Raw genomic sequence first — 24,624 nt, 5'->3', positions numbered from 1 at the left:
TTCAGCCATTGCGCGCAGCATTAGCAGCGCTGCCTGCACACCTGGTGTTCAGTTTGTACACCCACCCCAATTCCGGAAAAACATTGTCAGGTTTCCAGCTTGCCCAGGTTTTGAGAGCAAAAGCAGGTTGGGAGAAGCTCTTGGAGAACTCAGCACACTCCAGCAGGTCTAACAGGTCTAGACTAGTTCTCTAAAGGGCAGCCAAGGACTTTCTGTCCTGCTAACCACTCTGAGTGCAACAGGAGAGTGTCCTGCCCAGTTTCAATTGTGGCAGATGATGGGACGCAATACCTGCCAAGCAGCACCAGGATGCTCTCAGTGCTAAATGATCCCTTTCCATCCTAGCCCAGAATGCTCATCAATGTCTAAGAGAGGACTTCAGGGGCACCTGAAGTAAACATGCTGCATCTCTTTACCCCCATATGCAAGGGAACAGACACTTGAGAGAGCCAACAGCTAGATGGACGGTACTGCACAGCCCAGCAGGAGCTCCCCCACCATTTAACCCTTGTGCTTGCAAGGAACGAAACCACCACCAGCACCACAGGGCACTTAAGCAGTTTCAAATGCTCATCATGAAAAACAAGACAACAAACCTCTGATAACCACAGTATCTGCACGCTTCAGACCTACTCCCACAGGTACGCTGCATGCATGGGAAATCTCTTCCTTAACGGTAACACTGAGCTTTGGCATTTTGCAGATGCAAAGCACGCCCCACAGACACCTGTCGATTGCCCACTAGGGTTGTTTATGGTCTCTGCTGCTGCCCAGGCTGTGACTTACCAGTTTGTGCCTCAGCTGGCTAAAGTGGGGGGCAGACAGAGTGGGGCAACAGCCCACACACTGACCATAGAGATCTGTTCTAACACCCTATGGCTTCTTTTAAGTCTCAGGAGGAGCTGAGCTCCCCATGATACAGAACCCCAGAGCTCTGGGCAGGGGAGCAGGAAGCAACATGCTTTAATTTTGTTCTTTAAAGCCTATGAGTTTATCAAGTAAACTTGGTAAAGGCAGGGGGAACGGGGGGTGGAGGGGATAACTTGTTTTAGCCAGCTTTATGGCTCATGCTGTGGTTGCTCTGGAAGCCTTCAACATTTGGTGGGTTAGCACTACGCCGACACAGCACATCTCCAAACACCGCTCCTCAGCTACCAGCAGGTCTCAGTATGGTAGGGCAAAATTCCACATAGGTCTGGTTTTGAAAATAAGTTTCTATATACATATATATCAATAATAATCACATATAACCTATATAATTTTATAAATATAAAAATTATATAGAGAAAATGGCCAGGACACACCAGCAATTTTCAGGAATTATAACCCATTATATTGGCATTGGAAAGAAATGGCCTGTAGAAAAGTAGCATTATGATCAGAGAAAGGGTGGGAAGTGGAAGCCAGGAGACTCCACCATTTACAACTAACATCAAAAGGCTGAGGTGGCCATAATCAATGCTCTTCTCAAGGCAGCATATTATTTATTCCATCCCAGTGCCCTTCACACACCTACAATTTCTACAGCATTATCTGTGATCCCACAGATATGTGATAAAATTTGGATACGGACAGCAGGATGAATCCGCCTTTTTCAGGCCACGTGGCAAGAGTATCAAGTTTCCTCCCTCTCCACAGAAGTGAATGACACCAGTTCAGTTTTTCCAGTTGAGCCAAGGCATGGATTATCAAACAGAGAGTAACACAGAAGTTAAAGAGAACACCTTACATATACTCTTTCCAAAAGAGACAGACAAAAAGTAATTCTTTCCAGTTCTTAACTGGTGTGGAATCAATTCTCACCTTCCATTCAATTTCACAAAGGCTCCAGAAAACATATCTGTGACAGATCTTTGGTTTCTCCTACTTTGGTTCTCTCTGCAGGTTACTGTCACTGCTTCACAAACACCTTGAATATTGGGGGGACACTGCTGCAGTGCCCATCCTGAGTGCTGACACAGTTCTCACAGCTACAGCGGGCCAGGAGGGGTTCACAGAGCAGGGGACAAAGCGCAGAAGCACACCTTGCACCCCAGCTGGCCCCAGCCTCACCCTTCAAACTCCCCCTCCGGTTTATGTGAAGATGGGCAAATACAAGAACATACCTACATATTGTGAGACAGAAACAAAAGCCAGGGTTTTAGTTTGAGTTAAAAACAACAGTAATAATAAGATCCAATTAAACACATCCCAGTAGCTTAAAATTATGAAAGAAGACTAAGACCAAAACTTGCTCTATTACAAACACCTAATTAACCACAGAAATAGCTGAAGCTGTAAGCTGTCTCAGTGAATACTCAATAGAGCTGAACAACAATGGCACTGGCAGAATCTTGCCCCACCTGACTGAAGGTCAAGTCAACATTTAACCACCAAGAAATCACATCCTGCATCTAGCAGTGCTATTGTTTTCAGTCTTTCCCATGGAGAAAATGCTGATACTGACACTTCCCCCTCAAACATAAGCATTTTCAATTCCTCTTGCAAAGAAAGACTTTTTGCCCTAATCACTTTTGGTTTTGATACAGCTACTAGATGTAGCCAGGCTGGTTTGTTTCGACTGGCTCATTCAAAGCCGAAAACCCAACTGGGAGCTGAAAAAAAAAGAGAAAAGCGCCACTTGCAATCTCCAAATAAAAAACAGGTGGGAGGAAATGAGGTCTCTGAATTTTACATGGGGCCAGACTTTCCCTGGTACTTACATCTTAGTTTTTCCCCTTATAGTAGACTTCTGTTCATAAAGTGAACGTGTTCTGGCTGTGGCCACTCTCTTTAGTGAAAATAATGTCAATAGTGGGTTTTCAGAGTAATTCAATATCCCTCCAAAGCCTCTCATTCTTTCTGAGGTTATTAAACCAGACAGTGTGTCTGCACAAATGAAAAAAACATTTTTATGAATGCAAAAATCTGAAGCTACTACAATTACAACTGGTACCATGAAACATGGTTTGGTCATATTTAGATAATTTGGTTACACTTAGATGGTTTGGCATCACCCTGATTACTACTCGCTATCTTGAGATTAACATCTGCTCTGTATCTGCTAAATCAGTCTCTCATTAGCTCCCAAACTCTCAAGTTTAATCTGGTTTAAAAAGTGTCTTTTTAAAAAAAAACAAACCCAAAATGATGAGTTAACATCCAACTATTTAATTGATAAACCTCAGTATTTCTGTATTTTGATGCAGGTATTTACAGTTTGGCAGAAGACTGGCTGGAGCACCTTTCCTGAATCACCTGCTCTGATGTGTACAACTCCTAAATTGCTAAATATTACTGAACCTCCTCACTGAAAAGGGATGTTCACTGACAGCAAGTGGCGAGAGTGTTAGCCAGCCAGCAGCTCGCTGAAGTGGCAGACAACAAAGCAGTAAGTCACAATGGCTTCTTTAAAATATTAAGACATTTTTCTAGATAAAATAAATTTCATAACACCATTAATCCAGCACTTTCAAAGAACAACAAAGGGTCTAAAGAAGTGCAAGTTAAACATTTTGTAATAGGCGTAATTCAGAAAAGACTGTTGTCAGGTCAGTGTGCAGTTTCTTCAATGACAAAAAGTCACTGTGCCCAGCTGTCCCTTGGATTCGCTCCCCTGAATGGAAGGACATTTTCCAAAGGGAGCCATGCAACTGCAAAACACCAAACCTGGCACATGGGGACTGCCACTACTGAGGTCAACAGTAAGTACAGTCCAAGAACTACACAGAGTGAGCACAAACCTCCCTCAAAACAACAGCTTCCCTGCATCCCTGCAGAGCCAAGGGCAGAGAGGATGCCCAAACCTGTCTTGCAAGTGCTCAGGTAGGTAAGAGGAAGGGGAAGAAAGCAGCCTTGAAACACTGACAGCTGAAGAGCTGAGAGATTAAGGGGGTGTATGGGAACAAAGCAGCACAGGGGAGCAGGGATCACCACTGCCAGACCATGCTCCCCTCTTCAACCCATAATGTTTGAAATCACAACATGAACAAGTCTTCCACCCATCACTCTCCACCTCCATGCCAGTATATTTAGTGTGTTATTTCCCTCTGCTCGCTACGTGCAACTACAAGAGTTATTTATATATCCAAAGAAATCCTTATTGCTTTTAATTTCCCCCCCTACTTGGCAAATCCACATAATAAAAATGACAATCTGGTGTTCCGACATCCATTCGATAGCCACTACCATGTCATGGAGGTGTTGTTAATGTCACCACTACAACACCTCCTCAGGCAGGAGGAGCTTATTAATTGCCAGGGAAAAAAAAAGCCCCTAAGCTCAGCTGTTTGTTCCCTAACTGGCTGGGCGCAGGAAGGAAGCCACAGCCACACGTCACACCGGTGCAGCTCTCTTCAGCCCTGCCCCTACGCATGAGCCTCCTTCCCCCAGATCCGCTACCAGCAGACAAGCAAAGCAATCGCTGGTCCATCCAAAAACTCAGACACATCAACAAGACAGTGAACGTATCCCCGACTTAGCTTGTCTCCTTCTCCACAAAAAAGCCTATTTTCAGCAGCGTAGCTTCTGTTATTGATCTCCTGAGAACAACAGAGGTTTTGTTTCCGAGTCTCCCCTGGCCACAGCAATGCGTGTTCCAAGTGGGGAGACGGTCTGTTCGGTGAAGTGCATTGGATGCTATTCCTGAACACAAGACACGCAATAGTGAGATTTATTTTTACACCAACTTCCCAAGAACTCAAGTTCCCATCAATTTTCTGTCATTACAAGCCACTTCCTCAGTTGTGTTTTCTGCTAAAAAAAAAAAATTGAACAAGGGCTATAATATTTTAAGGAAAATATTTTTTCCCTGATGTTTCATACTATCATTTCTAGTTAGTTTTCTCTGCAAAGCTTCTCCCTGACCTCTGCTATAACACATTCTTGATACCTACACTCTGATGGCATTTTTATTATCTTACCTACTCCAGCGTACAGAGCCAATTAGTCTCCTCCATCTTCCCCTGGATGACAGTTCCTGCGAGCACTTTATGCTACAGATCTCAAAATTTTGCTTTCACCTTCTGGTTTTATAAGTAAATTGGACCATGCAAAAGCAAACAGAATACATTTGTGTCAGGGACCTTTGTATAACTACCATGAACATACATGTATTTCAGACTACAGGACAAGTGGGAGGAGGAGAGTGACCCAGCTGCTGATAGTGTCTTTTTCTCTGGCAGACTCCTAACAGAGAATGAGATCAGCTCTTCACATAGACAAGGCTAAACCATGGACACCTGAAAATGGTTTGAGTCTCTCTTTTCCAGGCAAAAAGACCATCAACAAAGAAAATCTACAAGCTGCTTCCAGATTTACATTGGTTTCAAGGCCATTAAACTTCAGATGTTTGCTTTGCATAGTGAACTGGCCTGTCTCAAGAAGCGGCCTCCAGGAAAAGTGACCTATCATTCACCTTTGGGGGTGAACCAATGCATCTCAGTTGCCAAAATTTTGTATAGAATTCTTGGCCTTGGTATGAAGCCATCCTGGGTTGTCACATCACATAGCCCGACCACCGACACAGCTCCTCTGGCCCGTTCACCATCTGTCTGACTGCACTGCCCAAACACAGCCAAGTGCAAAGGGAGAGGAGACAGGACTGGATCCAGCCTGGAATCAGCACGCTGGGCACATACAGGGCAGCCACTGCTAACATACTCTCTGTACTAGGGGCCCAAGTCCTGCCATGGCACACGGTCCCACCACTGACAGCTCACAAGGGTCTAACTAAAAAAGTTCAAACACAAACATTGGGAAGGTAAAAAATTTCTCACACACAACAGACCTTCATATTCCCAGAACTCAGTCTGAAAGCAATTAACAGCAAAGCTTACTCCTCATCAAGGTATCCTTTCTTTTTTTCCAGTCATTAAAAGAAGACATCAGTTTGCATTAATACTAGCTGCATTAACAGCATACATACAGTGGTTCAGCACTGGAACAAGTTACCCAGAGAGGCCAATGAAGCTGCATCCATGGACATTTTCAAACCCCATCTGGACAAAGCCCTGCGCAACCCAATCTATCTGTGAAATAAGTCCCACTGCAAGCCACCTCAAACTCAAACAGCATGTTCCAGAGGCCCCACCCAACTATATTCTTCTGTATTTTAAAAATTATTTTTATAATCAATGCTTGTAAAATTACAAGTCCTCAGTTACAATCTCAATAGAAAAAGGGGATGCTGAGACCTCACATTTGACCATGGGAAACCATTTGGAGACCTCTTTCCATCTGAAATGTCACCAAGTGAGCTCTACAGGAAGGCAGGCAATGCACTTTGAGCACTAATAATTAAGTCCAAACTGCCTGAGTTTTCACTCGACTTCCCAGGTGGTTTTTGCAGCCTGCAGTGAGCTTCTGTTGCCATGGCTACTCTTACAAGCATTTCACCCCTCCTTGAAATTGAACCACATCACGGCTGCAGTATAGATGTGCCTATCAGGTAACACAGCCACAGTTCTTCCTCTACGGGCTCTGCAAATCTAAGATTTGTTTTAAAGCAAGCTCATCCTGCTTAAGACAGATCCAAGTTTAAGTACTACTTAGAGCGTTTGTTTTGCCACTCTTAATCTCTTCGCTAGCATTAAAACGATGCATCTCTCTCACTGTATTTCCACATTTCAGAGTGTTAAGTCATCGCTTTTGTATCACAATATGACATCATGTGTTTGCAAAGGGCATCCAAAAATCAGCCACTAAGCAGCAAGTGTCTGGGGAGCTGCACTGTTGCACATCCTCAGTGAAATAGGAACAGTGCCTCCATCTCCAGACTAGAGGTCTGTGGCAGAGGAACCACTGCAATGGGCATCATCTGCCAAATCCCTGAGGTCAACTTGACTCTTATTCAGGTGTTAAACACAAAAAAACCCCAAACAGACTGTGGAGCGTTGACATCTGCTCTTCCAGGCTTTCCTCCAGCCTTCAACATCTCATGGTTTTCCTAAACTCCAACCCTGACCAATAGATAGGAATCTCAATTTTGTTAATATGCAATGATTAATCTGGTTTTAGAGAAGAGTTTAAGTAACCAGCTACTCATCGTTAGGAAACAGCCTGCCAAACAAAGGAATTTAGCATGTACTTCCAAAAGCCTAGTTCCCTACAAACTTGTATTGTAGGGCAGACTGATGCTTTTACAAGCTCACATTTGTGTAGAGACCTGGATATCAGTGAATACCCAGCTTTATGTCATAACATTTCCCTAAGGTTTTTAGCAGCCTCCTCTCCCCAGCTACCTCCATGAGACTTGGATTCCAGTTATTTTGGAGACACCCTTGCTGCCACCTGCCAGCCAAGCATGGCTGGAAACCCCTCAATGGTCTCAAAACATGTCACTGAGGAAAGGGACAGAGATAAATGTATTTGAATAGCACAACACTAAGTTTTATTTCCATAGTGAAGCAGGCTGAATATCTGCCAAGCTCAACCTCATCAAATTTAAATATACAGCAGCACTACATTAGCCTGGATAAACTTATGGTTTATGCACGTGGGCATGAAATTCTGTGGGAAATGAGTTTTTAGATATTCAAGACTTCCATACTTGCAGCTTTACAAACAGCAGCCACAGCACAGAAACAACCCCCCAAAATCTACACTAAGATCACTGGTCATAGCTTCAAGCTCTCTGCAAACTCCTGATTTATTTGAACATGCTCTTAAAACCGCATGGCTTGATGCTACAGGTGTGTTAGAAAGACACTGGCTGTTTTAATCTCTAGGCACTTATCTCATAGACAACTACCAGTCAATGTAGGACACCCATCTTCTCAGTGCGTCAGTTTAAGCTGCCTAAATAAAGCAGCAGAACGTAGAGTGGCTTTGACACAAATGTGGTGATATTTCAAGCACAGCATTCCATAGATTGCAGGCACATTATCCACAGCTAATAGACACTACATAGAAATGTATCATGTCTCACTTTGCATGTTGAGTTATAATCTGTACAGCTGCACTCAGGAAACTGAGCTTCTCTACCAGGCTCGGGCCTGTTCTTCCTCAGCCTCCATTAATGGCGGCGCAGACACTTGCACTCCACAGGCCTGACAGGGAATGTCAGGTGCAGGAACCCTAACGCATGACCTGGCTGCTTATTTTTGCCTATTTATCTCCCTCAGATGTCAATCCTTCTTTTAAAACAGAAGGATTTCAACAGGCAGCTGCTTTTCCTGTGCTCGTCTCTGAAGAAAAACACAAACCCACTAATTTGACAGGAGCAAAGCTTAAAGTTCATTTTTGACCAGTTCAGTGCTTAAACTGCAGTAGTTCCCAGACCATTTAACCATCTCCAGAGATCAGCAGCACTGGCCTCCCCATCCACAGGGAAACTACCTGCTCCCACAGTGTGCAAATCACTCCGGCAGCTGATAAAAACTTCCAGGTTATTCTGCCTAAAATAACACATTTTACTCTAAAAATACAACAAAGTCCAAGTGGAAAATGAAGATAGACACCTGAAACTGAGAACAGCAAAGACAGTTACAGTCAATAAGCAAATAAAATGAATAGGTAGTGAAATTATATGGCTCATTAAATCTATATGAATATGCCTGTAAGGGTAGCATATGCCTCCCCTCTCTCAAAAACCACTAAAAACTATTGCAATACAAATTAAAGTAGCCAAAACTCTGTCATCGGAAATATTCTGCCCTGTCTTTGAGAAGTGCATTAATGAAACCAGAACACTCATGGGAAGTTCAGGTGTTTTGACACATTGCTCAGCTGCAAGGCAAGGCTAGGAACGTGGTAAAATCATTGAGTTAAATTACCTGAAGTTGTTATAAGTAGTACACCAATTAATCAAACTAAATCCATGTTAGTATTTTGGTCTCCTTTGGTGGCCAGAAGCTGAAAACATAACTTTGATGACAGATTTGGCAACAGGGAAAAAAGAAAGGAAAAGGCATGTAGCTTGGAGTGGGTCAATTAAAAACCACAAAAAGTTAGAGCAGAGGATTCTTATGAACTTATCCTATACATTAAGTGAGGAAAAGCATGCACAGAATGCTAAATCCATTATTTACACATGAAGTGATTTGTTGATTGGCGAAAAAGGACCATTCTTTCAGGGTCTCATGTTGCAGGGAAACTTCAACCCAACAAACTCCCTGTGGCAGTAACAACTGACCAAAGAAGAAGATATGACATCTCGTGCTCTTAGAACTTCTGTGGATATTAGCTTTGCACCAATGGTTACAGAGCCTGTGTATAGACTGTATTTCCAACGTGTATCTTGCAAGGTTTTCATACCTGACAGCAGAACGAGCGGATGTGTGGAGATGTAAGTGGGCTGACACTTGTGAGCCCTCTGGACTATTGCCTGTGCAGCTGCCTGCAACTTAAGGAGGCTGTTACCCTGGTGGTCCCTTGCACACTGTTCATTGCAGCCTAAGCACCAACTTTTATGTATCTAAGCTATGTTGGGTTTGTTTTTTTTTCTTTAGGGGAGGGGGCCTGCTGGATTTCCCAGGTTGTTTCTGAGGTCAGTGGCGTTCTTACATCAGACACGCAGCAAGGGAGCCAAACCCAGGCCTGAGGGTGCCACATAAATCCCAGAGGAACAAAGACCCTTTGCTTCCTTAGACAAATTTCTTGGCGAGCACAAACTAAATTTAGCCCAGAAGGTGACCAAAATACATCCTGTCCAGCAAGCTAATAAGGGTGCTCCAATCCAGGAGAAGCAAAAGACCACAGATGGAATTACAGAAAAACCGGGTTAATCTCTCAATATGCAAAGTTGATTTGCTGCTGAACTGATGATCTCTGATCTTAATCACTCCAGCTCTGTCTGAAGATATTCTAAGGGAATTGCAGCAGCCAAACTAACACATTAAAAAACCAAACAAGAAACTTTTCAAAAAGGAAAACAAGTAAATTAACCTTTCTAGTTACTTCCTATGGATCAGACTTATGTTAAAAAAAGAAACTAAAATATTTATCAAAGTCAGCTTTCCTCAAGCATCAGCAAATTAGAGAGTTAAAAACACACAAACCAACAGAGCCAAAAAAGCAGAGTTACTCGTGTTAGGACTCATCCATATCTAATCAGAGAGGTTTGAATGAGCTTTCCTTTCACAAATAGATGATGTCATTAATTTTCTCCTGAACCTTGAGATTGTTGAAGAAGAGGATCTGACCTAATACCAGTTAATTCCTGCTGTGTGCAGAATTGTAATCTCTCCTGCAAACTAGATCTGACCTGGATTCAAGTCAAGAATTTTAAACAGTGGACAAAATAGGGGTCAAAAAAAAAGGAATCACAAGAGAGACATGTGCAGGCTACACCAATGCATAACAGACAGAATTTTATATTTGTATCAATACAAAAGTATAACTGATATCAGATGCACATACTACACCCCAATACTGAGTCAAGGCATGCAGAATTAATGAACTACTGTGTTTGTGTAGATACCTACCACATGTACCTTCTCTGGTAAAAAAAAAACCCAAACAACAAGCCACCACTTAGCAAGACAGCTGTTAACATCCTTAAGCTCTACATTTCCTGGTTATTAACATTAAAACTGTAAAGCCACTTACATATGTCCTCTTTTCTTGAACATTTTAAAGACTAAAATGGGTGTGATCACCAGCCTTTCTAATTTGCCCTGCCACACTGTATAGCTGAAAGCATACACATCTGCAGAGAGTCACAGTCAAGCTTTAAGCGCAGACAGACTCATTAATATTGGACGTGTGTGCAAACACACACAGAGGATTGCAGGCTTGTGTATCGCGGAAGCATAACTGCCTGGAGGAAGCACTTGGCAAAAACAAAGCCAGTAGGATCACCCCACAGATTTTCATTTGTTTGTCTCTTCATCGCCTTGTAAAACAAACAAACAAAAGAACCCACACATTACGCTGGAGACTTGTTCTCAGCAACATCACACCCCGTGGAAAGTCTTCCAATTGCACCCATATTAATTACAACTCCAGCAGGCTTTTCCTTTTACAGTTGAAACGACATGCAATTTTTCCACTAAACCTAGTCAACAGATTGCACTCGGGTTTCTGAAAGTTGCTATCTGCTCCAGCACTAAGAAGTTCCAAGATTTCTTTTGGCTGGAAGTCTTGGACATATGTAGAGACACGTAGAAATGAATCCAGCCTAGAAATCTAGGGCAGTCCTGCACTGCTCCTGCCTCTCCCAAACCCACACAGGTCCATCACCATGTGCTGCTCCAGCACAGCAAAAATCCTACCCCACCGCTCCATGCCACCATCCTCCTGGTCCCCAGCTCACACCCCCCAAGGGGAAGTAACCTGCTGAATGAGCTCCTGATGGAAGGAAAAACGACAGCAGTCCTTAATTTGCACCTGCCTGAAACACTGGCTGAAGAGACAGGTCCCACAAACACCCCAATGCGTTGTGAGCCTGTCATAGCCTAATTTCCAAGTTGTATGCCAAGAGAGACAGCCATGGAAACGCTAAACTAATGTACGAAGTAAGAGAGACAGAAGTTTAAAAATGCTTTCACAACAAACTAGAAAGCCACAATCGCCATCTTACCCAACGCATGCTGCAGCATCCTTAGTTACTATGCTCTCCACTGAACATAAAAACCCAAACAACTCAAGTCCCACAACAGTTAAGAGGGTACTGGCATGATTGATAGGAAGGTATCTGCCCCTGGCTACACCCTACTTGGCACATCAGCCTCCAAGAGCACTTCCAAAGGACCATCACCCCCCAGCCCACCCCAAGAAACACTGTAAAGGACAAGCCACAGCCGCAGCGCAATACTTACCAATACAAGTAATAGGCTAAAGCCAGGGCAATGAGCGTAGCACAGATTCCAGCTAGCAGACATATACCCGACTGGTTCACCAACATCTTCCCAACGGGTTATTGATCAGTTAAACCAAAACAAGGGCGAGAAACGGAACAGCAAAAAGTGGACGGTGCGAGTCTCTGCTAGGAAAGCAAATCAGTCTTGACATGGAGGAGGGATTATGATGACAAAAGCACATCGAGGTAAATCTGGAAGCGCTGCAGCTACTAAACCTGCCTGCTCAGCAGCAGGAAAGAGACACCTGGGTGTCCTCTCCATTACGTGGCTCCGTAAGCTGCAGGAAGAAAAGCCCCTCTTACTTCAAGAATGAAGGTGTGATAGGGGCATAAGTTGACTAATATTTAAAATAGGTAATACTTCTCAATAAATACTACTGTCAGGTGGTGTTGCTGACAAACCAAGCTTTTGCCCTAATCCAGTAAGCTTCTTACAGCAAATTACCAGGCTACAATCAACTGGATTTGCTCACATGGCGAGGTACGGATGTTCAGCACTGCCGACTGATGCTTTTTTAAGACCCAACTAAGGATTTTAACAAAATCCAGATTTTATCACAAAGAAACCTCCTACCCCACCAAAGCCTGTCGCTTCCCCATGAAGAGCAAACAGAAGGTTTGAGAGAGCATCATGGCAGAGAAAGGGTTTGGTCAGCACACAGAGCGCAGTCCTTGCGCAGCAGGAGGACCGCTCACATTAGCGGAGCGACAGAGGGACATCTCTACACCGCACAGACTAAAGAACGTGAATCAGCAGCCAGCCAGGGCTGGAGAGTCCCTCTCTGAGCAAAGCTCCCGTGTGCTTTGCTCAGAGAGGGACTTGGGCCTCCACTGCCCTTATGCTTCCTGTGTGGGTGTTGGAGAAGAGCCCTACCCGACTAAAGATGATAGTATTTTCCTTCTCTTTGCTCCAAATTTAGGGATTTAGGGAAGGCTGAGACACAGTCCAGCATCTTGGGTAACAAAGAGGAGATACAGGAGCCTGGAGAGGAAAGCAGTAAGGCGGCAGTGGTTAAAGCCTACGCAGCCAGCAGAAAGAGGGTGCAACTGATGTGATTCAGGCTCAGGGACCTGTCTGGCTCTTCTGCACCATAAACTGGACAGGCCAGATAAAGAGACTTGAGGCCACACAGGGGTGCAACAGATAAAACCGACAAGCGAGATTCCCTTTCACCTACCATTACACCAACACATCCCTTTGCACCGTTACAGTTTTCACCCTTGTAACTGATCCTCACCTGCTAAGCATTCAGAGAGAAACAAGAAGAAACAAAATCCAACCCCCCCACCCCATGTTCCCATTTTGTGTCCAAACTTTAGCAGCAGCACTACAGAAACCTACAGCATGCTGTTAGCTCCTCTTAAACCCTCGGCTGCCCTATAATTGGACTCACAGAGATTTTATCTGATATGACGTTCAGCAGAGTTGGGTAGAAAAATAATAAGAAGCTCCTCCAGAGTTTAAAAGCACACACAAAATAAATACGACATACTCCAGAAAGTGTAGTGAATAGGGCCCAGTGGAAACCAACTTCTCAGTCAGGACAGAAGCATCACAGCAGTCATGAATTAAAGGAAAATTTCGGGTGCTCTCTATGCACCAAGTCAATTAGTCCTCCTGCCCTCTTACAGTCTGTCCAAAGTCCAGATCTATTGTAAAACCATTTCAAACCTCACCTATTGCTCAACCACATTTCTCAGTGACTACACAGATAAAAGGCTTACTGCTATCTACATCTTGGTCAGCGAAGGAGATAGCTTGCAACTAAATTCCTTGTTTGGGAATAATCAGTTTCTGTGGGCTCTGAAGGAATTTTTACTGGTTTTGTTCCTCACCCTCATTTTGAGACTTCTCACACTGTTCCCGCTCTCAAATTACAGAAATAAAATGATATCAAATTATATCAAAATAAACCCCAAAACCTGAGACACAAACACGCACGTAGTTCAAAGATGACAGGAGGGTTCCAGACATGCAGTCTGTAAACTGGCACTTGCAATGTTCTCATAGGTGAAGCTCTGCCGCCAGTTTCCAGGAATGATGATCAATAATTTTCCGGTGCACAATATTCATTACAGAAAATGCATATATAATGGAGTATGAATGGGCACAGGGCAGCCTCAGGATTTTGTAAATAAAAACCAAAACCAAAGAGGCAATTACTAAGGGGCCTCATTTGGGAAAAAAAAATTAATTAGGATATTGCAATAATTGCCTATATTTGGAGCAAGGCTTACTTGGTATTTCTATTATAAAAGCAATTTTAAAATTATAGTGCTAGTATTCAAACCGTGATTCTATAATACCAGCCCTTACATAACAAATAGAAAAGGAGTTATCTAACAGAAGCCCTATTAGTACAAAATGATTTGAGTAATAGTCCTCTTGTATTGTATAAAATAGATCAATGTTATGTAATTTTATAATGTTGCCAATCTTAGTCTCTGATGATTAACAAAAACCTCAGTAGTGTCTACTCATTTCCAAGACTACACAAAATGCTCTCCTTCACTCCAAGTGGTTGACTTTTCAAGGCAGGTGGGAATTCATCCTTTGAATTCAGATAAAAATAAACTACAAAAGAAATTTCAGGAGTGTAAGTGGCACAGTTTCCTTACCTGCTAAAACAGGGATGAAAAATAAAGGATAAACAAAAAAGTCCTCATCCACAATCGTCTGAGATAAATGTTATAAGAAACATTATATACTTTGCTTTCTGAATGGAAAATTATGCAAAAAACCCCAACCCTTAAACATAAGAAACAAAGAGAGCCAACCAGGAGATACCTGCCAACATGCAAATGTGCTGTGGCTGAACCAGAAGCAGCTTCTGACTGCTGCTAAATGAAGTCTCAGCAAGCACCGCACGCATGCCTACGAGCCCCTACCCGAGTTCAAAGCTTCTCTCTGAAGTACTGCACACTAATTGGGAAGACGCTGAAAGCCTTGTCTTTTGAGGACTGCTGAGCTGCTTTCAGTGTTAGGTATAAAGCACTCCCTTCTGCGAAAGGGGAGACGTATGACTTACTCTACGATCGCGACCACATTAACATGTGGTCACCTGTGCGAGTGAACTGGCAGCAGCAGGCAGTCTCCCGGGGCGGCCTGGAACCAAAGCCACCACCTCCCTCCTACCTGGCCCTGAGAGCAGGCGAGGAGACACGGGGCTCAGCACACTGGCCTTGCTCGCTTATGTTTCACGCTTCTGCCCCAGCAGCATCTGCTAACATCATCTCAGCTGCCAGGATAAAAAGTTTAAATAAACACAATTATGATGATGATCACTAAGTAAATACCACAGTGAAGTGAAGGCCCCGGATGAAGGCCGCACACTGTGAGAATCCCTGCTGCAAGACCAAGAAGAGAAAAGGGGAAAGTCTTCTCCTGCCAGTAGTCTTCTGCACTAAGGCCAGAAGTACCCCAGAGGAACATTTGTGTTATTTCACCTCACAAACGTACCTCCAAACTGCTAACTGCTCATGTCTTACTAGCCATGGAGAAAGGCTGACCTAAAAGAGAGCTGCAAAGCAGAATATATGCTGTTCATTTGTAACTTTGTGATCCCCAGCCTTCTTGGTGGATCTGTGACAAGTGACAAAGACCAAACAGCACCTACTGTCACCAGACTGACATTTGTCATGTGGACAAGGATAACTCCTCTAGAAATTTCTTTACAGGATTTCTATGTTTCAACCAGAAAATTTTCCAGGGTTTGACCCAGGATGAAGAAAGACTGAAAGACAAAAGCCACCATTCTGAAAGACCTAGGTTTGGAAGACCTCCACCGTGGGGCAGAGGCTGGGGAGAGAAGCAGAAACACTAAAACCAGAAGCAGTGGGTGTTTTTCTGGGTGGGTGACTGTCACCAAAGCAGCTTAGGATAAAACCCCATTGTTTTGCAGTCAGGAAGGAATAATATGTGAAAAACATGGCTTAGCAAAACAACAGCTCCTGAGTTGGTTCACGTGATCTGAACTGACCAGGGAGCTCGATCCTGAGGAGGAAGATGCTGCTCAGTGCAACGCTGCTTCATACAGTGCTGTGTATAGTCTGCTACTCATAACCCAGTGGGTAAGAAAGCAAGAAAGGTAAAGCTGTACAGCAGGGCAGGGGCCCCCATCACCCCCCTTCCTCCCTGCACAGGGATCCAACTTCTATTCTCTTTCCTGTCACCTTGGCTGCCATCAGCAGCATGTTCCTACCCAAACACAACGGCTGTAATTCTTTTGGATGATTTCACTGACAAATATTTCACCAGGCTGTTATCAGTCTGAATTCATAATTATCTTTGTGGTCACATCTCTCTTTGCATGTACACAAAAGCAGGTTATCTTTCCAAAAAGACAGGGCAGACTATCAAGCAAACTGATAGCAAAAACAAATAGGTCAGACAAAGTGTTTTGTTCTGTACTTTCAGACGAGATCACACAGGTCCCTTCTCTCCTGAATACTGGAAGCAGCCACACACCACACAATCTTTTCAGTGTAAATGAGGAAAAAACCTCCATTCCAAACAAGAAAAAAACCCAACCTCCAAGCTTGTTTAGCTTCTGAACAGTAGCCTCTTAGTGCAATGTTTGAGAGGGAGGTGACCTAAATCTCTTTTTACTGAAGGTTGCAGGGATCCTTGAAATGACTAGCCTAGCACTAGAAATGCATGCCTGCCTTGCACCAGCAAAATTCAGTTACTTCACACGAGGGCTGCTCCAAAACTGATAGCAAAAGCAGAGTTTTCACTAATGGTCTCTCCACTCTTGTTATTATCATCCCATGTAAACTAACTCTGACTGCATGTAGAAAAAGATATTAAAGTAGTTCTGATGTTCTGAGTATTCTGAGTCCTACAGATGCCGCAATACTGGTATTCACCTGCCTATGGAGATTTCTGTGCTCTGACCTGAGCCAGGTGGGCAGCTGCCTCTGGGGAAACTTCCCCATCTCTGTCAGAGGTATACAAGATCACTGGAGCTGAGGTTGTTTTCTGTTACCTGGCCAAGTTATAAAGCACTGAAGAAATACAAAATGTAATAAAGGGGGCACCTGCTTCTCTTGGAGCTTGCAGCAATTCAGACCAATTCAACCGTCAAGTCAAAAACTGCTCCCCATCATTTGAATAAGTAGAAGCTAATTACTACACAGAGGTGTTTACTGTACCAAAGCCTCATATTCAAAAGAGCCTGTGTGCCATACTCAATTTTTAGCCGTCACCACTGCTAGCTTGGCACTGCTCTTCAAAAGCTCCTCAGTCAAGCAAAGTAATGCTTTGAGACGCAGCATTTCTGCTCTTACAGTTCATTTTTATCTGCCAGAATAACCCTTAGCTCGTCTGCAATTATATGTCAAAACCCCAGATATTCAAGGGTATTAAAAACTGCCTGCAGTTCAGTGCAATGTGTTAATATAGAACCCACTTATAGACACTGAGTCTAGCAAACCAGGATAGTTTCATTGAAAATAAACAAACAAGCAGGCTGGTTTAATTACCAGAACTAATCTGAGAGAATCAGTATCTCTCCAATCAAAACCTATAAGAAGAACCTTCCTGCTATTTACTCTGCAATATATAATTGTTTCTTGGGTCTGTAGTCTGCACTGTTAACTTTCAAGCCCATTAAACATGCATCATAGACTCATAGGTTATGTAGGGTTGGAAGGGATCTCTAGATATTACCTAGTCCCACCCCCCCCGTGCAGTAAGCAGGGACATCTTCACTAGATCAGGTCGCTCAGAGCCCCATCAAGCCTGACCTTGAATATCTCCAGGGGTGGGGCCTCCACTATGTCTCTGGGCAACCTGTTCCAGTGATCTACCACCTTCATATTGCAAGAATTTTTTTCCTAATATCCAACCTAAATCTCCCCTTTTCTAGTATAAAACCATTATCCCTTGTTCTATTGCTACGTGCCCCCGTGAACAGTTCCTTGCCAGCTTTCTTACAGGCACCTTTCAGGTATTGGTAGGCCGCTATAAGGTCCCCCCGGAGCCTTCTCCTCTGTAAGCTGAACAAGCCCAATTCCCTCAGCCTGTCTTCACAGAAGAGGTGCTCCAGTCCTTTGGTCATTTTTGTGGCCCTCCTCTGGACACACGTCCCTCTTATGTTGAGGGCTCAAAAGCTGGACACAGTACTGCAGGTGAGGTCTCATCGGAGCAGAGTACAGGGGCAGAATCACCTTTCAATCTGCTGGCCACACTTCTTTTGATGCAGCCCTGGATGTGGTTGGCCGCATGGGCTGCAGATGCACATTGGTGGCTCATGTCCAGCTTCTCATCCACAAGTCCTCCCAAGTCCAACTTCTTCTGAAGAAAGAAGGGTGGTAGTGAATGGAACCAAATCCAGCTGGAGGCTGGTCACAAGTGGTGTCCCCCAGGGCTCAGTCCTGGATCCAGTCTTGTTCAACATCTTTATCAATGACCTCGATGAAGGGATTAAATGCTCCCTCAGTAAGTCTGAAGATGACACTAAGCTGGGAGGAAGTGTTGATCTGCCTGAGGGTAGGGATGCTCTTCAGAGAGATCTGAACAGACTGAACCCGATGGGCTGAGACCAATGGGATGAAGTTTAACATGGCCAAGTGTAGAGTGCTGCACATGGGACATAACAACCCCATGCAGCGCTACAGGCTTGGGGGAGACTGGCTGGAGAGCTGTCAGGCAGAGAAGGACCTGGGGGTTGACTGCAGGCTGAATATGAGTCAGCAGTGTGCCCAGGTGGCCAAGAAGGCCAATGACATCTTGGCTTGTATCAAAACCAGTGTGGCCAGTAGGTCTAGGGAAGTAACTGTGCCCCTGTACTCGGCATTGGGGAGGCCACACCTCAAGTACTGTGTGGAGTTCCGGGCTCCTCACCATAAATAGGATATTGAGCAAGTGCAGAGAAGGGCAACCAGGCTGGGGAAGGGGCTGGACGGCAAATCCTATGAGGATCGGCTGAGGGAGCTGGGGCTGTTTAGCCTGGAGAAGAGGAGGCTGAGGGGAGACCTTATCACCACCTTCAACTACCTGAAGGGAGGTTGTAGAGAGGTGGGCGATGGTCTCTTCAGTCAGGTGACAGGAGATAGGACAAGGGGAAATGGCATGAAGCTGTGCCAGGGCAGGTTTAGATTGGACATTAGAAAACAGTTTTTTACTGAAAGAGTTGTCAGGGCCTGGAACAGGCTGCCCAGGGAGAGGGTTGATTCATCTTCCCTGGATGTGTTCAAAAGAAGGGTAGATGAGGTACTTAGGGATATGGTTTAGCTTAGGATGGGAATGGTTGGACTTGATGATCTTCAAAGGTCTTTTCCAACCTTGTGATTCTGTGATTACTTCTTTTGATTTATTCTGGTTTAATTCCTTTTACCTTTACTATAAGAAGCTAGATCTTGGAAATACCTGTAACAGTTGAAATTTCACCTGTAACCAGGTTCATTACTTCCAGGCTATTGGGAGCTTATCCCATGCCCACTTTGACCAGCTGCTCCCAAGTCCCCACTCCAAAGCACCACTAGAGGCTCACTCGTGCTTAACACATGTCCCTAGGTTCACTCACATAACTGCTTTTATAGTTACTGCTCATCCCAGGTCTGTACCAACAAGATATATCTTGAGCTAGATGGTATTATTTATTTTTAAATTTTTTTATTTAGATTTTTTTTTTTTTTAGGAAATAGGTTATTTTGGTAGACTCGCTTAAGGAACAGTTAACTGAGTACAGCTGAGAGATTGGTACTGGTAGGCACAGAGGAACAAACAGCCTTAACACAGCAGCACCTTCAACCGGGCTCTAAGTTTATGTTACTACATATCTCAGCACTAGCCTGGCCCACAGTCATAAACAGTGAAGATATTTTCCTTCTGGGGCACACGTGGCATAACAAGTGGCACTGCGATGCCTTCTGTATGGGAAAAAGAACCTCACAAGGAGATGTTTAGGGCTCCTGCTCCCACCTTCTGACACAGATCTAAAATAGCCAGATGATTTCTTACTGAGCAAGGCAGGAGCTCACAAAGCCAGGGCAAGGAGTACTTGCCCTGACAGCCACCCAGAAGGGACCTACAAAACCAGCAGCCACAGCCAGGCCCTGCAGTGCAGGTGAGCAGCCCAAGCCCGTGGCCCCCTTAACCACAGTACGTCGCCAGTGGTTGCAACAACAGCCCGGGAGCTGCACCATCTCACACTGTGCCGAGCTTCCTTCCCACTGTTCTCCTTCCATCCTGCCACGAGTGAGGCTTGTTCTGCCCTCAGAGGGGCAGCCTTTGTTTGCCAGCTGTTTTCAGTCACAAGTGTATTCGGTTGTGCAACCTCCAAGGCCTGGGTCTCAGGCCCAGCCTCTCTCCTGCATCAGGCTACTCGGCCTATTACACTCAAACACCACAACCACAGCAAACAGGGCGTCTCTCTTAGAAGGGAGGCACAGGCACATAGATTTGGCAAATGAACCCTTCGGACAAAACTGGCCTTGCTGGCACAATTACATCGTCCTGAAACACACACCATGACAGCATTTGTATTACTGTCTGTACTTTCCGCTGATCTGGAAAACACTGTCAAAGGTCCTGAGCGAGTGGCCTTCACACGTGTGAAAACAATGGTTTCCATGGCAACACTGACGATTTTTTTCCACAACAATTACAAAAGATTAAGAGTATAAGCCATTATAGCTTCCTACAAAACACTTTTAGTTTGGATTATTTTCATTTCTCAAACTAAACATCCCTAGGAGGCCAAGTTTATAGGTGCTTGGTCCCTTTTTTCCACCAGCTGACCCAGCCCAGCTAGAAGCGGTCCCTGTGCCGGCCCAGAGCAGTGACCACCCTGGCAAAGCTGCTCAGTGCTACAGAGCCAGCATCATCCCACAAGGCTGCTCTTCCCTAACTTTTCTGGGGAGCTAAGGTTAGCGGTGCACAGTCTGAGTGTTTTCAAAGTTTGAGAGAGTGCTTCACAAAATAAAAGTTCTTCCAAATAAACAACAAGGAGACCTATCTTCTGGTGCTCACTTTGTAGGTGGGCTCAGTAGCTAGAGACGTACTGCAAGTGAAAACAACACTCACCCTGTCCTGAAAGAATTCAGAGCAACACTTTACACCTTGCCAAACAGCACTCCACGCTGTAATGCGCCTAACACACCCAGACCTTCTAGAGTGCTTCTAGATTACCAAGGAGGACTAGCCCTTTCTCATTTTCATGGTGTCTCACAGTGTCACAATCTATTAAAAACAGATAGGAGACCACATTACTTCTGCACGTTGTGCAATATTAGCTCTTAGCTTAAAAGCCACACTGCACCAGACTGACAGCAGGGATCCTCTCTCATAGAATCATAGAACATACCGAGTTGGATGGGACCCGTAAGGGCTGTTGAGTCCAGAATGTAACTGGTTTTCCAATGTAATTTACACTTCTTGCTTGAACTACAGAAAACTCTTGACATTGTAACTGCCACAACTGCTTTCGTGAGCTGCTGTTTGGTCTAGCCTGCTGGATCTTTATGCCCACCTGTGCTTTGCAAAGAATTTTTGTTTGTTTGTTTTTTTGGTTTTGCTTTAATCTTCTCTGCAGCACCCCACTAAGCTTATATGAAAATTGAGTTTTCCAAATTTTTTTACTAATTGCAACACTGGCAAGTCTGAGGAAGAGCAGTCCTATCCTGACGACACACAGTAAAGACAGTAGCAGCAGATGATACCTACATGGCCTCTGCCCATGCATAAACCCCAACAGGAGGGAACAGCTGGTATGGCAAACAGCTCCCCATAATTCAGTCCCTCACCTCCTTGACTGTGTGCCTGTTGGTACCAGTTGTGCTTTAGATCATGAAATGGAGATTTTTTTTTCTGCAGAAGCAGCATCCACTGGGACACCAAAAAGCTCTCAGTACAATTTCTCTAATCCATATTAATATCTATCGACCTGCTCAGGATTTATCTGAGCAATCAAGAAGGTGAAGGCTGAAGGAATTATTCATGGGATTATTCAACCCATGCAGCTTCCAGCACAGCCATCTACTTCATTCTGAATGTTTCAGTTCCAGATTATTCCTCCTCACGGGTTCTAGTGAGCTGAGATAAAACACCCAGTCGCGCACTAGACAAGGGACGCAGGCACCAGGCTTGGCTGCCTGCAGGGCTGGGTACAAGAAGCCCATGTTCTCTCTTCTCCAAAGAGAAGCAGAGCTTGAAAATTCAAGAGCTGTGCAAAATTCACAGAATCCCGTCCCCCCAAGGATACTTCAGCTTCTCAGGAACACTCACGTCAATGGTTTTTTCAGGCCTTACATGCAAAGGAGAAAAGCAAAAATTGCAGCCATGTAAGCTTAAAAATTACACTACAGAACAGCAAAGGCATAAAACCAGGCTTCTGTGTATTTCTGGGGCATTGTTCTTACACCGACAGCAGTGAGCCCAGGCAAAAGCACTTTGCAGAACTGGTTTTGAAAGTAGCTGGTCACCAGGACACTGTAACACGGCCACTTTGACGAATCAGCCTGCTGCAGTCTCCCTCCACTCACCAGAGATGCAGATTGTCAGCATTAACCATATTCAGCTGCAACAACTCATTTTGGGGGGTAAAATTTTGATCAAAGAATATTTGGGACTTGTAGAAAGCGGTTCTTTGGCCACCTAATACGATCCAAGGTGAATGCTTTAACTTCCCTCTACGGCAGGAAAACACGCGTCACCAAAACGGATGTAACTTCCCATGGGCCCAGAACACATGCCCTGAACACAAACCATGGCTGATCCACTGTGTACTGCCCTGTGAATCAGAGCTTTGAGAAACATCCCAAATCAATGAAAGTTTTCCTGGGAGACTACCTGTCCTACAACAGACCTTACAAGGTTACGGAATACTAAAGCAACACCCCACGTCTTTGCAAAAATCACCAGTACTAAATTACTTCCCTATAAAAAAGCTACTAATAGCACATGAAGGGGCAGGGTATCAGAGATCATCATTAAAATGTCACCATCTGACACTAATCACTCCAAGGTTTTAAGATGCCGTCCTGGAAAAACCCCGTCCTGTTGCTGTGTCAGTGGGTTCGCATCAGCTTTCCGCTTTTGCCATCACTGTTTGTAGGAAAGACTACAAAAAAGGCCAAAAAGAATGGGAGTTTGCTGCTGGAACTTAACATTTCCATATCTGGTTAGTGGAAAAAAATTCAAGGTTGTATGGATTAAAGGCAGCCTAAGATGACCCCAAAGGCAGCATTCAAAAGATTTCTAAGAACTCTGCAGAGGTCTTCAAAGCACAGTAAGGTCAGAGTTCCCCTTCTACATTTAAGGGAGGGCAGAAGCAATAGTTAAGTATTTCTAGAGTTCTCTGGAGGTTTATTTGTGGTGAAATCTTTGCTGCAGTGATTACCGACAGATAGAGCACACATGAGAGAGCAGGAGTGAACACTACAGCAAGCAACAAGCTGAAGCGCTGGCTTTGTCCCTAAATTAAAATTCTCAGAGTGGGAGACTTCTGACGCCTCTCCCAGCAATTCATACACAGCTCTATGAAAAGAACAGGATTCTGCACCCCCATTTTTTTCTAAAAGCATCTTATTGCTACAGACAAAACGCAAATACAGAAAATGTGGGGGAAGATTTCTTTCTTACCACCACCACTGGGGACCACTTCTGGCACCTGGCAACACTCAGAGCAACAGGAGAATTCCCATCTCCTCCCTCCGGGGAAGTACCACTGTTTATGTTTCAAGAGATTTGCTTTCTCATTTGCCTATAAGCAAAAAAGACATTCTTCAGTGAATGAAGGTAAAAATACTTTGTTTAAAAGCAAAGCACAATGCAAACAGCGTGCAGCTGCTACCCCAGGTCAAAAAGCCTTTAGCTCAAACTCTTCTTACTAAAATTACCCATCTTTCTCTCTTCTTTGGGGGAAGCAAAACACCCCACTTAATCCCTCTTCCCATTTACTAATATTACACTCTGCTCCACAGGTACCAACCACTGTTGCTTTTGGAGGGTCTAACTGGCACCTATCTACGAAATTAAAAGCAAGCTTTCTCAACTTATATTTAGTAGTGAAATTGCAGCTCCTATTCAGAACAGAGAAAGGGCTGGAGTACTGGAGAACTAGCCTACTTTTCCTGGCTTTATTAATCAGCATAACAAAAGGTATTTCTTTTACCTACAAACCTTGTCTTGATAGAAGTTACTGAAAATGAAGCACAAGCAATTATCCGCTCTCAAAACACACACTTAATCATTATATTTTATTAAGAGCGGTTTTTATGATCCTGAAGCAATTAAGTTAATCATTATTTAATTTTAGATTACTGAACTGAAGATTTACTTCAGACACGAGCTCACTTTCCACATAATTTAGTCTCAGTAATTAGAGATGTACTTTACCCAGAGGTGGCTTTTTTAAAGCGTGTTATCTAATTTCACAAGCCTCACGCCATGAAAATTTCATGCAGAAATTGACAAACCAAACTTCCAAACCCAAAAAACCCACCCAAAAGAAACCTGGATTTACCAAACTGAAAACCTGTTTTTCCTTCAAGATACAAGACTGAAGGAAAAACCCAACTCTTCAAACATCTGACCAACAACTCAGATGTATCAAAAGCACTTCTTTAACCCACCATTACCTTTAGCAAAGTTTAAAGCTGTAAGAACAGAGAACGACCTTCTCACGCCAAGCACTTCATTTACAACCTATTCTAACCAGGAGGTAAGGTCTACAGGAAAATCCATGTATCTATTTGGATGCCCAGCAGGTATCTGCCATGGGACACAACCCGTACTGAATCGCTGGGACACTTAGCAAAGACTTTCTGTGAGTGTGTTACCAGAGGGACAGAAACACAGACCAGACAAGTCAGTTCGTACTGTACATATTTGTCCTGGA

The 24,624-nt window shown here is 44.1% G+C and overlaps 1 protein-coding gene across 2 annotated transcripts in view; it reads right to left on the bottom strand.

Moving 5' to 3' along the window:
- The window catches only part of AGPAT3 (1-acylglycerol-3-phosphate O-acyltransferase 3), a 92,283-nt gene that overhangs the window by 25,302 nt on the left and 42,357 nt on the right, over positions 1-24,624 (bottom strand). The window contains exon 4 of one of the 2 annotated variants that reach the window (XM_084270062.1): positions 23,367-23,487. The exons of the other annotated variant lie outside the window; for it this stretch is intronic. The gene's annotated coding sequence lies outside the window, so the exon portion shown is untranslated. The remainder of the gene's footprint in view (positions 1-23,366; positions 23,488-24,624) is intronic. 2 annotated transcript variants of the gene reach the window in all.

This window comes from Gallinula chloropus, assembly GCF_964237585.1.
Source record: "Gallinula chloropus genome assembly, chromosome: 1".
NCBI lineage: Eukaryota > Metazoa > Chordata > Aves > Gruiformes > Rallidae > Gallinula > Gallinula chloropus.
Note: the sequence above shows the minus strand (reverse complement) of the source record. Positions and strands in the feature narration are given on the sequence as shown.